At 42.1% G+C, this 13,558-nt stretch overlaps 1 non-coding gene across 1 annotated transcript; it reads left to right on the top strand.

Annotated features, from left to right (window-relative positions):
- The first annotated feature begins 436 nt into the window (after nt 1-436).
- Nucleotides 437-538, top strand: LOC112208276 (small nucleolar RNA U13). Its single transcript, XR_002942690.2, has one exon. It is a non-coding gene; the product is annotated as a small nucleolar RNA U13 (small nucleolar RNA).
- The last annotated feature ends 13,020 nt before the right edge of the window (nt 539-13,558 follow it).

Below are 13,558 nucleotides of genomic sequence, written 5' to 3'. Positions count from 1 at the left end.
CCATGTAGATTTCAGGCAAAGAATATTACTGGGTATACAGCAGGTCAATACACAAGAGGTTACAACATCCTAAATACCTATGTGCCTTAATAACCAAGCTTAAAAATAAATAAAGTGGCCGAGCACAGTGGCTCATGCCTGTAATCCCAGCACTTTGGGAGGCCAAGGCTGGCGGATCACTTGAGGCTAGGAGTTCGAGACCAGCCTGGCCAACATAATGAAACCCCGTCTCTATAAAATATACAAAAAAACTAGCCAGGTGTGGTGGCTCACACGTGTAGTCCCAGCTACTCAGGAAGCTGAGGCAGGAGGATTGCTCGAACCTTGGAGACAGAGGTTGCAGTGAACCGAGATCGTGCCACTGCACTCCAGCCAGGGTGACAGAGTGAGACCCCTGTCTCGAAAAATTTTTGAAATTGAAAAAATAAACGAAGTGACCCTTTTGTAGTTCATAAGCATGATGATTGAGTTTTCAGGTGCATGGGTGAGATGTGCCTCCCTCAAATTGTTCAGACATTGGCACATTACCTCTCTGATGGGAAGAGAAATAATTAAATTAAATTAAATAATAAATTAAGCAAAAACTAATAGAATTGCAAGGAGAAATAGCCAAGTCCACAATTATGGTCTGAGAACTTGCTGACCCTCTCTCAATAATTATAAAACAAGAAAACATATAATTAGTGTGAATACAGATGACTTGAAAACACTATCAACCAAATTGACTTAATAGATATTCATAGAACTCTCCACCCAGTAACAGCAGAATATACACGCTTTTCAAGTGCACATGAACATTTACCAAGATAGACCATAATCTAGGCCATAAAACAAGTAAGTCTCAGTATACTTTTTTTTTTTTTTTTTTTTTTTTGTAATGGAGTCTCGCTCTGTCACCCAGGCTGGGGTGCAGTGGTACCATCTCGGCTCACTGCAACCTCTGCCTTCCAGATTCAAGAGATTTTCCTGCCTTAGGCTCCCAAATAGCTGAGATTATAGGCACCTGCCATCATGCCTAGCTAATTTTTGTATTTTCAGTAGAGACAGGGTTTCACCATTTTGGCCAGGCTGGTCTTGAACTCCTGACCTCAGGTGATTCGCCTGCCTCGGCCTTCCAAAGTGCTGGGATTATAGGAGTGAGCCACCATCCCTGGCCTTCAGTGTATTTTTAAAAATTCAAGTCTTTACAAAGTATATTCTCTGACCACAATGAAATTATAAATTAATAGTAAAAAGATAGCTAGAAAATCCAAAATATTTGGAAACTAAATAACACACCTCTGAATAATCTGTGATTGAAAGAGGAAGTCTCAAAGTAAATTTAAAAATATTTTCCACTAAAGGAAAATGAAAACAAAGCAGTATTTAGAAATTTATATACTAAATGATTAAATAAAAAAGAAGGTCTCAAATCCAGGACCTCATCTTTCACCCTAAGAAACTAGAAAGACAAGAACAACTGAAGAAAAGAAAGTAGAAGAAAGAGAGATCAAAGAAAAAATCAATAAAATACGCCTGTAATCCTAGCACTTTAGGGGACCGATGTGGGTGGATCACTTGAAGTCAGGAGTTCAAGACCAGCCTGGCCAACATGGTGAAACCCCGTCTCTACTAAAAATACAAAAATTAGTCAGAAATTGCTTGATCCCAGAAGATGGAGGTTTCCGTGAGCTGAGATCACCCCAGTACACTCCAGCCTGGGCAACAGAGTGAGACTGTCTCAAAAAAAAAATGTAATAAAATAGAAAATCATATAAATAATAGTGAAAATCAGTGAAACCAAGGGCTGGCTTTTCGAGATCAATAAAATTGATAAACTTCTAGCCAGATGATGAGGAAAAAATAAATATGAAAGCTGATCATAAGAATTGGGTTATTCTTGTCATTCCCAACTAAAACAGAGTCAAGAAGCCACCAGAGGAAAATCACTCAGGGTATAAAACGTTACTCTGAGAATGTAATTCTCGTAAGTATGGCTGCTGAAACTGCCTGTTGTAACCTAAAACCAGTTTTATCTATAGCTTCTGAGATAATTTGCTGCAACTCTAGAACTAATTTTGCCCATCACTGTTGCTCACCTATTCGGGCTTCCCAACTTTACAAACCTTTACTAGTGGCAATGAACTTTCTCAAAGAGCAATACGTGACATTTCTTCTTCTTTTTAATAAAACCTCTAACCTTGCCTTTGCTCTTCAGGCATACCAAAGGCCACCTGGTCTGCGTGTATGCCCTAAATTACAATTTTCTCTTCCCAAATAAAACATTAAGTTTAGAGATTCAGCTCTACATCTTTATTTTGATTTCAATATACAAAACACAAATAGTCAATATCAGCAGTGAGTGAGGTGACATCACTACAGATCCTCTAGGTATTAAAAGGATAATAAAGAAATATTATGAGCAATTCTATGCCAATAAATTTGAAAAATTAAATGAAATAGATAGATTTCTAGGAAGACAAACTACCAAAGCTTACTCAAGAAGAAATGGATAACATAATGACATTAAGCCTTTTAAATAAATTGAGTTTGTTGTTAAAAACTTTCCCACAAAGAAAATTCCAGGCCCAGATGGTTTCACTGGTGAGTTCCAGCAAACTTTTAAGGAAACATATGAACAAAATCTTCCAGAAAACTGAATCAGAAAAAATAATTACTAACAGATTCTATGAGACCAGCATTCAATAATATCAAAACCAGATAAAGGCATTACCAGAAAATTTGATGAATTTCCTTCATGACATATGCAACAACTGTTAACAAAATTTTAGCAAATCGAATCGAACAATGTATAAAAAGGATAATACATCAACAGCCAACGCAGTTTATTCCAGAAATACAAGTTTGTTCTCATATTTGAAAATTAAGTAATGTAATCCACCACGTCAACAGACTAAACTCCAAACCAAAATGAAGCAAGAAAGCGTACGATTATCTCTAGTAGATGGGAGGAAAAGCATTTGACAAAGCCCGACCCCTATTTCTGACAAAAATTCACAGCAAACCAGGAACATTGGTAAACTTCCTCAATCAGATAAAGGGTATCTACAAAAACTCTACAGCTAACATCATGGAAAGACTGAATGCTTCCTTCTTACAATCAGATTCAAGGCAATGATGACCCCTCTCACCATTTCTATGTAACATTTGTACTGAATGTTGAAGCCATTGCATAAAGCCAAGAAGTATTAAAAGGTATCTAGATTGGAAAGGAAGAAATAAAACTGTGTTTATTTACAGAAGACGTGATCATCTACATAGAAAATTCTTCTGAATCCACATAAAAGCTACTAGAACTACCATATAGAGGGTAAAATTACACCACTGTATAACTCAGACATTCCACTCCTGGACATTTACTCAAAAGAAATAAAGACATATGTTAATAAAGTGAGTTTAGCAGAGTTGCAGGACACAAGACTAAATATATAAAAATCAGTGGTATTTCTAGATTCTCACAACAAAGAAGCAGAAATTGAAGTAAAATTAATACCATTTACAATAATAGCACCAGAAATGTTAAGTACTAAAGGATAAATCTGACAGGAGATGTGTAAGACCTATATACAGGGAACTACAAAACGTTGCTGAAAGAAATTAAAGAAAACTTAAATACATGGAGAGAAATATATATTCATGGATTGAATGACCCAATATCCTTAAGAGGTCAGTTCTCACTAAATTGTTCCAAACTCAACACACTTTCAATAAAATTCTAGCAAGCTTCTTTGGTAGAAATTTAACATATTGGCCAGGCACGGTGGCTCACTCCTGTAATCCCAGCACTTTGGAAGTTCGAGGCGGTGGATCACTTTGAGGCCAGGAGTTTTAGACCAGCCTGGCCAACAAGGTGAAACCCCATTTCTACTAAACACACAAAAATTAGCCAGGCATGGTGGCGCATGCCTACAATCCCAGTTACTCAGGTGGCTGAGGCAGGAGAACCGCTTGAACCTGGGAGGCAGAGGTTGCAATGAGCTGAGATTGTGCCACTACACTCCAGCCTGGGTGACAGAGTGAGACTCTCTCAAACAAAGAAGAAAAGATAAACAAACAAAAAAAGAAAATTGACATGTTAATTCTAAAATTAATATGAAAATTTAAAAATTTAAAATACCAAAGTAATTTTGAAAAATAACAAAGCTGGAAACTGGTCTTGCCTGACTTTGAGACTTGTAAAGCTATAAAAATTAAGACAGTGTGATAATAATCTCAAACTATACAAATAGTTAAACATGACAAAACAGGTAGACCCATATATATATAGATTGCTGATTTTCAAGAGACATGCAAAGTTAATTCATGGGCAAAAAGATAGTCTTTTCAATAAATGGTGTTAAAATAATGGTTATTCATATGCAAAAAAAATGAACATTGATCCATACATCACACCATACACAAAATTTAACTCAAAATCTATTGGAGACTTAAATGTAAAACCTAGAACTACAAAAAACTTAGAAGAAAAAAATAGAAAAAAAAATCTTTGTGGTCTTGAGTTAAGCAACAATCTCTTAGATACAATACCAAAAACACAATACATGAGGGGAAAAAAAACAAAAACAGATAAATGGACTTCTTCAATATTAAGAACCTCTTCTCTTCAAGCCAGGTGTAATGGTTCATGCCTGTAATCCCAGAGTTTGGGGAGGCTGAGATGATCGTTCAAGGCCAGGAGTTCCAGACCAGCTTCAGTAATACAGTGAGATTAAAAAAATTTTTTTTAATTAGCCAGGTATGGTGGTATGTGCCTGCATTCCCAGCTACTCAGGAGGCTGAGGTGGGAGGATCACTTGAGCCCAGAAGTTTGAGGCTGCAGTGAGCTATGATTGCACCACAGTATTCCAGCCTGGGTGACAAGACAAGATCTTGTCTCAAAAAAAAAAAAAAAAGAAAAAATTTCTGTTCTGCTCTTCAAAATCACTGTTACAAAATACAAGCCACAGGCTAGGGGAGAATATTTGCAAAGCACATATGTGATAAAGCACTTGTATTCGCAATATACACAGAATTCTCAAAACTGGATAATAAGAAAACCAACAACTTCACAATAAAATGAGCAAAAGATATGAACAATAAAGAAGATATATGGATGGCAAATATGCACATGAAAATAAGCTCAGCATTGTTTGTCATTACAAAATGGAAACTGAAACCTCAGTAGACACCACTGAATAGAATGCGTGAAATTTAAAAGACTGATCATACCAAATATTAGTAAGCATGTGGAACAACTGGAACTCTCACTCACTGCTGGTGAAAAGCTAATATGGTACAAATATTTTGGAAGATGAAATGGCTGGGCTGTGTCCCCACCCAAATCTTATCTTGTAGTTCCCATAATTCCCACATGTTGTGGGAAGGACCTGGTGAGAGATGACTGAATCATGGGGGCAGGACTTTCCCATGCTGTTCTCGTGATAGTGAACGGTTCTCACAAGATCTGATGATTTTTAAAAACAGGAGTTTCTGCACAAGCTCTCTCTCTGCCTGCTGCCATCCACCTAAGATGTGACTTGCTCCTCCTCGCCTTCCACCATGATTGTGAGGCCTCCCCAGCCATGTGGAACTGTAAGTCCAATAAACCTCTTTCTTTTGTAAATTTCCCAGTCTTGGGTATGTCTTTATCAGCAGTGTGAAAACAGACTAATATAGAAGATAATTTGGTAGTTTCTTAAAAAACAACAATATAGCCAGGAGTGGTGGCTCATGCCTGTAATCCCAGCACTTTGGGAGGCCAAGGCAGGCGGATCACCTGAAGTCAGGGGTTCAAGACCAGCTTGGCCAGCATGGTGAAACCCTGTCTCTACTAAAAATACAAAAATTAGCTGGGCGTAATAGCGCACGCCTGTAATCCTAGCTACTCGGGGCGCTGAGGCAGGAGAATTGCTTGAACCCAGGAGGCGGAGGGTGCAGTGAGCCAAGATTGTGCCACTGCACTCCAGCCTGGGCGACAGAGTGAGATTCTGTCTCAAAAAATAAGAAGAAGAAAATAAAATAAGAAAATACACCTCTATATGACCTAGCTCCTAGATATTTATCCAAGAGAAATGAAGGCATATAGCCATGCAATGAATTTTACATGGCTGTTCATAGCAGCTTTATTTGTAATAACCAAACAATAGAAGCAACCCAAATGTCCTCAATAGGAATGAATAAGCAAAGTATAAGACATCTAAACAAGAGACTACTACTCCACAATAAAACGCCATGAACTGTTGATAGAAATGGCAATGCAGGTGGGGTGCGGTGGCTCATGCCTGTAATCCCAGCACTCTGGGGGGCCGAGGCAGGTGGATCACCTGAGGTCGGGAGTTTGAGACCAGCCTGATCAACATGGAGAAACCCCGTCTCTACTAAAAATACAAAATTAGCCGGGCGTGGTGGCACATGACTGTAATCCCAGCTACTCGGGAGGCTGAGGCAGGAGAATTGCTTGAACCTGGGAGGCGGAGGTTGTGGTGAGCTGAGACCACGCCATTGCACTCCAGCCTGGGCAACAAGAGTGAAACTCTGTCTCAAAAAAAAAAAGAAAAAGAAAAGAAAAGAAAAGAGAAGAAAAAAAAGAAATGGCAATTCAGATAAATCCCAATATAATTATGCTGAGAGCTGGACATCGTGGCACAGGCCTCTGTTCTCAGCTACGCAGGAGACTGAGGTGGGAGGATCCCTTGAGCCCAGAGCTCGAGGCCAGCCTAGGCAATATAGCAAGGCCTCATCTCTCTCTCTCTCTCTCTCTATATATATATATATATATACTCTCTCTATATGTATATATATATACATACTGAGTAAATGAAGCCAGATCAAAACAAGTACATACTGTATGAATCCATTATATAAAACTCTAGGCCGGGCACTGTGACTCACGACTGTAATCCCAGCATTTTGAGAGGCTTAGGTGGATGGATCAACCTAGGTCAGGAGTTCGAGACCAGCCTGGCCAACATGGTGAAACCCCTAAAAATACAAAAATTAGCTGGGTGTGGTGGCAGGTGCCTGTAATCCCAGCTACTCGGGAGGCTGAGGCAGGAGAATTGCTTGAACCCCGGAGGTGGAGGCTGCAGTGAGCTGAGATTGTGCCATTGCACTTCAGTGTGGGCAACAAGAGTGAAACTCTGTCTCAAAAGAAAAGAAATAAATAAAAAGTAAAAATAAAATTATAGAAAATGCCAACTACTTTATATTGACAGAAAGCCTGGGAATGGGGAGAGAAGCAGAAGAGAAGGATGACAAAGAGACACAAGGGGCCAGGCGCAGTGGCTCACCTGTGTAATCCCAGAACTTTGGGAGGCCGAGGCGGGCAGATTCCTTGAAGTCAGGAGTTCAAGACCAGCCTGGTCAACATGGTGAAACCTCGTCTCTACTAACAATACAAAAATTAGCCTGGTGTGGTGGCGGGTGCCTGTAATCCCAGCTACTGGGAAGGCTGAGGCAGGAGAATTGCTTGAACCCAGGAGGCGGAGGTTGCAGTGAGCTGAGATGGCACCACTGCACTACAGCCTGGGCAACAGAGAGAGACTCGTTCTCAAAAAAAAAAAGAGAGACACAAGGAAGCTTTGGGGGTGACAGACATGCTCATTATCCTGATGATGGTGATGGTTACTCAAATGTATGCATGTGTCAAAATTCATCAGATTGTACATTTTAACATGTGAGGTTTGCTGTCTGTTAATTATACCTGAATAAGCTGTTAAAGATAAAAAGAGTAAAAAAAAGAGTAAAAAAATCCCTTACATGAGAATGCTTCCGGAGTTGTTGGAGAGGAGGCCTGGAGCCCAGCTGGGCATGAGAGAGCAGTTGCTCCAGTTTGGAGAAGGAGGATGGGGTGCTCCAGGGAGGACATTTCCAAGGAACAAATGGAAGACATAGCTGGCTTTTGTGTTTGAAGGCACTCATTACAATACTGAGGAGGCTGGGCGGGGTGGCTCACCTGTAATCCCAGTACTTTGGGAGGCTGAGGCAGGCGGATCACTTGAGGTCAGGAATTCGAGACCAGCCTGGCCAACATGGTGAAACCCCATCTCTATTAAAAATGCAAAAATTAGCCGGGTGTGGTGCCACATGCCTGTAATCCCAGCTATTCAGGAGGCTGAGACAGGAGAATCGCTCAAACCTGGGAGGCAGAGGTTGCAGTGAGCCAAGATTGTGCCACTGTACTCCAGCCTGAATGAGTGAGACTCTGTCGCAAAATAAATAAATAAATAAATAAATAAATAAAAATACTGAGGAAATACAGTTCTACTGAAGAGGTGGGGGGTGAATTAGAGATAGATACACAGAAAGCTTAGTAAACAACATGAGGCAATTATTAATTACAAAGAAAGCAAAAAAAAGTTCTATAAGACAAGAAATGTAATGGACAAAAAATGGCTCTATTCCAAATATATTAATATAGTCATGAAAATGTGAGTAATGATGGTTTAGCCAAATTGATAGAATATATCCGGGAAGATGGAGTGGGAATTGGTGTAAGGCTGAGCTGTTAGGGCAAGAGGAAGAGGTGTAAAATCTCACCCACCACACCTAGAAGTCAAAACGCAAAAACCTAAAAGTAGTAGATGAAGAAATGGTAATGTAAGCATAGTATTTAGACTGAGGGAGGTAAATAGCAGAGACAGCTGAAGGGAATAATCACCATTGCCTCTAGGGAGTGGGAATCGGGAGGGAAGTCTGGGGCCTTAGATTGCTGGTTGTTATCAAAAGCCAACACTCTCTGGTTTTTCAACTATTTGTAAATATCCCTTAGACATGATAAAACTAAATTTAAGAAACTGTATGGGAAAAGTCCTGGGAGAGCATGACTACAAATTAAAACAGTGATTTCAACTCTTTATTTTCCCCCGGTTTAATTTGTACTGGTCCTGGGTCTTTCCAAGACCATTTATTACTTTCATAAAGAATAAAATAAATGAGTGAATAAGTGCAGGTGAACAAAACCCATCCCATTGCTAATTCTCAAGAAGGTGGAGGACAAGACTGAAAAGAAGGTAGGAACCAAGATGGAAAATCCCAGAGACGGGAGCCGCTGGCCAGGTTCCTGGCACACAGCGTTGGAAGAAGCAGCCTTCCCCTGGGAAACCACCAAGGAGTCATTCCAGGACAGCAGCTGGGCTTCCGGAGAACCGGTGCCCGCTGACTACTGTAAGGTTAGGCCCCTGCGGCCCCTCCTACACACACAATAACAATAATAAATATAAACACACAAAACAGCGAAGCCTGGGGTAAGATTCCTGCTCTGACTCACAGGCTGCCTTTCATGCTTACGACATAATCTCTCAAAAACATCTCCTGTTTGGTGACTTCAGTTTTCTGAACATCTCCCCTTTAGATGAGAAGCAAGAGGTGAAAGAAGGGCAAAGTGAGTAAGAAGAAAGAAAGACTTGAGTGCTATTCTAAAGAGAACATTCTAGATGTGTCCAGGGGAAAAAGCAAAATATGGGCTCTCTGCCCAAATTCTCTCATTGAATTTCAAAAAGAATTTGTATCCCCTTTTGATCCCCATAGAAGGCATCAAAAGGTGAGAGAAGTCAAAGAATCTTTCCAGGTTCACCAAAGTCAGAATTATTATTATTATTATTTTGAGATGGAGCCTGGTCTGTCACCCAAGCTGGTGTACAGTGGCGCAATCTCGGCTCACTGCAACCTCCACCTCCAGGTTCAAACAATACTCCTGTTTCAGCCTCCTGAGTAGCTGGGATTACAGGTGTGTGCCACCATGCCCCACCCAAAGTCAGAATTTGAACCCAGTACTCTTGCCTTTTTCCTTTCTTCTCTCCATCCTTCCTTTTCCTTCTTTAATTTTTATTTTTTTATTTATTTTGCCTTCAAAAATATTTATATAGCTCCCAAGCACAACACTAAACACTGGCCTGGGGCTTCATGAAACTTACCTCCAGGGGCAGGGATGGAAAGTAAAATAAACAAATGAGCAAATAGTTGCAAATGCTTGTCAGTGCTGTGAAGCAAATAAAACAGGGTCATGTCAAATACAGAAACTGAGCAGGCATGACATGGAATACTTCAGGATAAGTGGTCAAGGAATGTTCTCGAGGAAGCAGTATTTGAGCTGAACCCTGGGTGAAGAGCTGTGGAAAGACCAGAAACAGTGTTTCAGGTGCAGAGAATAGTAACTGCAAAGACTGAGGTGAAACTAAAAAAGTCATCGAAACCCACACTGAACCCTGCTGGCGGGGAACTGATGACTCCTCGTTCGTTGGTACGGTCGTCTGCCCTGTCCAACGTGGGGTTCTTGAGAAGCTGATTCTGAAATTGAGATTAGGGTACAGGAAGATTCTTGTGGGGATGCTCTTGTGAGGAGTGAAGGCAGCGAGGCTAGGCAGAGGGAGGGAGGCACTGAACTGTGTTGCAGTCTCACAGCACTGGCACAAGGACCCTGACCTTGGCTTCACCGACTGCATAGGGTTGAGAATTTGACCATCTCTGGGGTGCCACAACTCTTATAAATTCAATCTTGGGTCTGATACTCAGCCTTTTCCGCCCTCCAGTTGTGAGAGATGATGGCCTCTTTATATGCTACCAACGAGGTCCTATGGCTGTCACACTTTACCTTCATGATTAATCACTCTCAGCCTTCCACTGCCTTTCTCAAATGCATTGACGGTTCTCAGCAACAGCCATCTCACTCCATTGTTCGCCCCTCCTCACCAGCCTTTCAAACTCCTGAAGTCTTGCACCTCCTGTCCATTCCTTTCCATAGCTGTTCCACCCAAGTGTATCATGGAAGTTTTACCAATTGCAAAGCATGCCTGGGGGAATCTGTGCTCCACTGCCACAAGGGATGGGGTCCTCGTGGTCAACTGGCTGATGAGTGATCAAACTTCAAAATCCCATAGACAGTCTGCTTCCTCAAACCCTTCCTGGCACCAACATCTCTGAGCCAGAGATGCACGTGCGGTAAGTTTATAGGGAACATCCTCTGAATTATTCCCTGCAGAGGAGTGAAGAAAGTAAACATATGCCAGGTGCGGTGGCTCATGCCTGTAATCCCACCACTTTGGGAGGCTGAGGCGAGTGGATCACTTAAGGTCAGGAGTTCGAGACCAGCCTGGCCAACATGGAGAAACTCCATGTCTACTAAAAGTACAAAAACTAGCCAGGCATGGTGGCATGCACCTGTAATCCCAGCTACCTGGGAGGCTGAGGCAGGAGAATCGCTTGAACCCGGGAGGCGGAGTTCACAGTGAGCCGAGATGGTGCCGCTGCACTCCAGCCTGGGCGACAGAGCGAGGCTCTGTCTCGGAAAAAAAAGAAAGAAAAAAGACAGAAAGTAAGTGTGGCCAGAAGTTCAATTCTGAAGCCCTCACAGCAACAGCCTCCGCCAGTCTCATAGGGCTGAGAGCTCTGGAGCTGGGGTGGCACTTTGAAGTTGTTCCAAACTGAAGCACCGAAGGGCTAGGCTTTTGTTCCCCCACATCAGTCAATTGTGAGACTGGGATACCTCACTGGAGGGGCCGCATGGCAGCTGCTTTCAGCTAAACATAGTGTGAAGGGAGGGACCCAGCTGAACCTCCGCCAACCTTCTGCACTTCAGCAGGCAAAGCTGCGGTGGCTGGGGGAGTCCTGCCTTGGCTCTGCAGGGGGGCGTAGGGAGTGCACCGGGACAGCCACCACAGCCCCACTTCCATGCTTCTACCGCAAACAGCAATTAGCTTCTTTTCTTGGGGTGCACATAGAATCAACATCTGGAGACCACGAGCCTGAGACCCATTTCAAGTAGCAAAAGAATTTGGACAGGATGCATTTAATCTTGAGTTAATGGTACAATGCTCAGCCAAGATAAACTTCTCAGCCTCAACATATTTTATTTTGAAAAAATGTTATTGTCAGGTACAAGGGAAATTCCTCCCAACTTAGGGGGCTCTGCCAGATGACATAAGCACTGGAGGGACCATTCGTCTGGTGTGTTATCTTTTTCATCTAAGTAGGTCTTTCCTCCACCAACTCATCTCTCAAAAAGCTGGCCACAGTTCCTAAGTAATTCTAGCCCCTGACAGCTGCAGGAAAGAAAATAGTTGTGACTTGAAAACACACATTTTTAGGCTGGGCGCAGTGGCTCACACCTATGATCCCGGTACTTTGGGAAGCTGAGGCAGACGGATCACCTGAGGTCAGGAGTTCGAGACCAGCCTGACCAACATGGAGAAATCACGTCTCTACTAAAAATACAAAATTAGCCAGGCGTGGTGGTGCATGCCTGTAATCCCAGCTACTCGGGGAGCTGAGGTAGGAGAATCACTTGAACCCAGGAGGCAGAGGTTGCAGTAAGCCAAGATCGCGCCACTGCATTCCAGCATGGGTGACAGAGTGAGACTCAGTCTCAAAAAAAAAAAAAAAAAAGAAAGAAAGAAAAGAAAAAAAAGAAAGAAAACAGACATTTTTTGGGCCAGGCACAATGGCTTACGTCTGTAATCCCAACACTTTGGGAGGCTGAGGAAGGATCACTTGAGGTCAGGAGTTCAACACTAGCCTGGCCAACATTCCAAAACCCCAACTCTACTAAAAATACAAAAATTAGCCAGGCATGGTAACATGTGCCTGTAGGGCGGCAGAGGTTGCAGCGAGCTGAGATTGTGCCATGCACTCCAGCCTGGGCCACAGAGCAAGACCCTATCTCAAAAAAAAAAAAAAAAAAAGAAAAAGAAAGAAAAGAAAACAGACATTTTTGGATGTCATGTTTCCAAACACCAAATATGTTGGGTTTCCCCTTTCTTCTCCCATATCTTCCCTGCTCTGGGTGGAATTCAAATGGGGAATTAAAGCGAACACTTTGAGCCTAATTTCCAATCCTTACATTTTTATTGAGCACCTACTATGTGGCCAATGTGTTGGTAGTTATTAATAATAATAACAACCACCATTCACTGCCTATTATGGGCCAAGTACTGTGCAGATATTACTTTGCATGCTTATAAGGATGATAAAGATTAGATGCATGTTAAAATTATTCCATTTGTCTCAGAGGGAAAATGGGGCTCTACTAGATTAACCAATCTGATCAAGTCAGTGATGAACCCAACCCATGATAAATGAGTTCAGTTTTAAAAAACTCAAGGGCTTCCAATCTATCATAGAGTCTAGTGAATAGAAAGAACTCAATAAATGTATTTGAAGCATTTTTAAGTATGACTGACCCATTTAGGCTGCAGGGTGGGCATGGGGGCAGTCGTGCTGCCTGCAGCCACAGGGTATGCCGTCTAAGTATGACACCGGACCTGCTTCTCAGAAAGGTCCAGCACTCTCAGTGAACTTGAGAGAGCCACTGTCAGTCCCAAGTTTGGAATTTCTACTAGCAGGACAGGCAGTTCATGCCCAGAAAAGGGGCTGCCTCTTAGTCTGGAGCTCTCAGTTCTCTGCCCCAAGGAAGCCATGGGTGGCCGGTGTGCTTCCCATTCGCACAGAAACAGGAGGACTTGGCAGTCCCTTCTATGGGAGCTTTCCTTCAGGGCTAGGATAGGCCAAGGAAAGGATGGGATTGGACAGAGAGAGCATTCTAGAGCTCACCTTTATCACAGAACCTCAAAGAACACAAAGTGCT

This window comes from Pan troglodytes, chromosome 12 (genome assembly GCF_028858775.2).
Source record: "Pan troglodytes isolate AG18354 chromosome 12, NHGRI_mPanTro3-v2.0_pri, whole genome shotgun sequence".
Taxonomy (NCBI): Eukaryota; Metazoa; Chordata; class Mammalia; order Primates; family Hominidae; genus Pan; species Pan troglodytes.
This window is presented reverse-complemented; position numbering and strand designations above follow the sequence as displayed.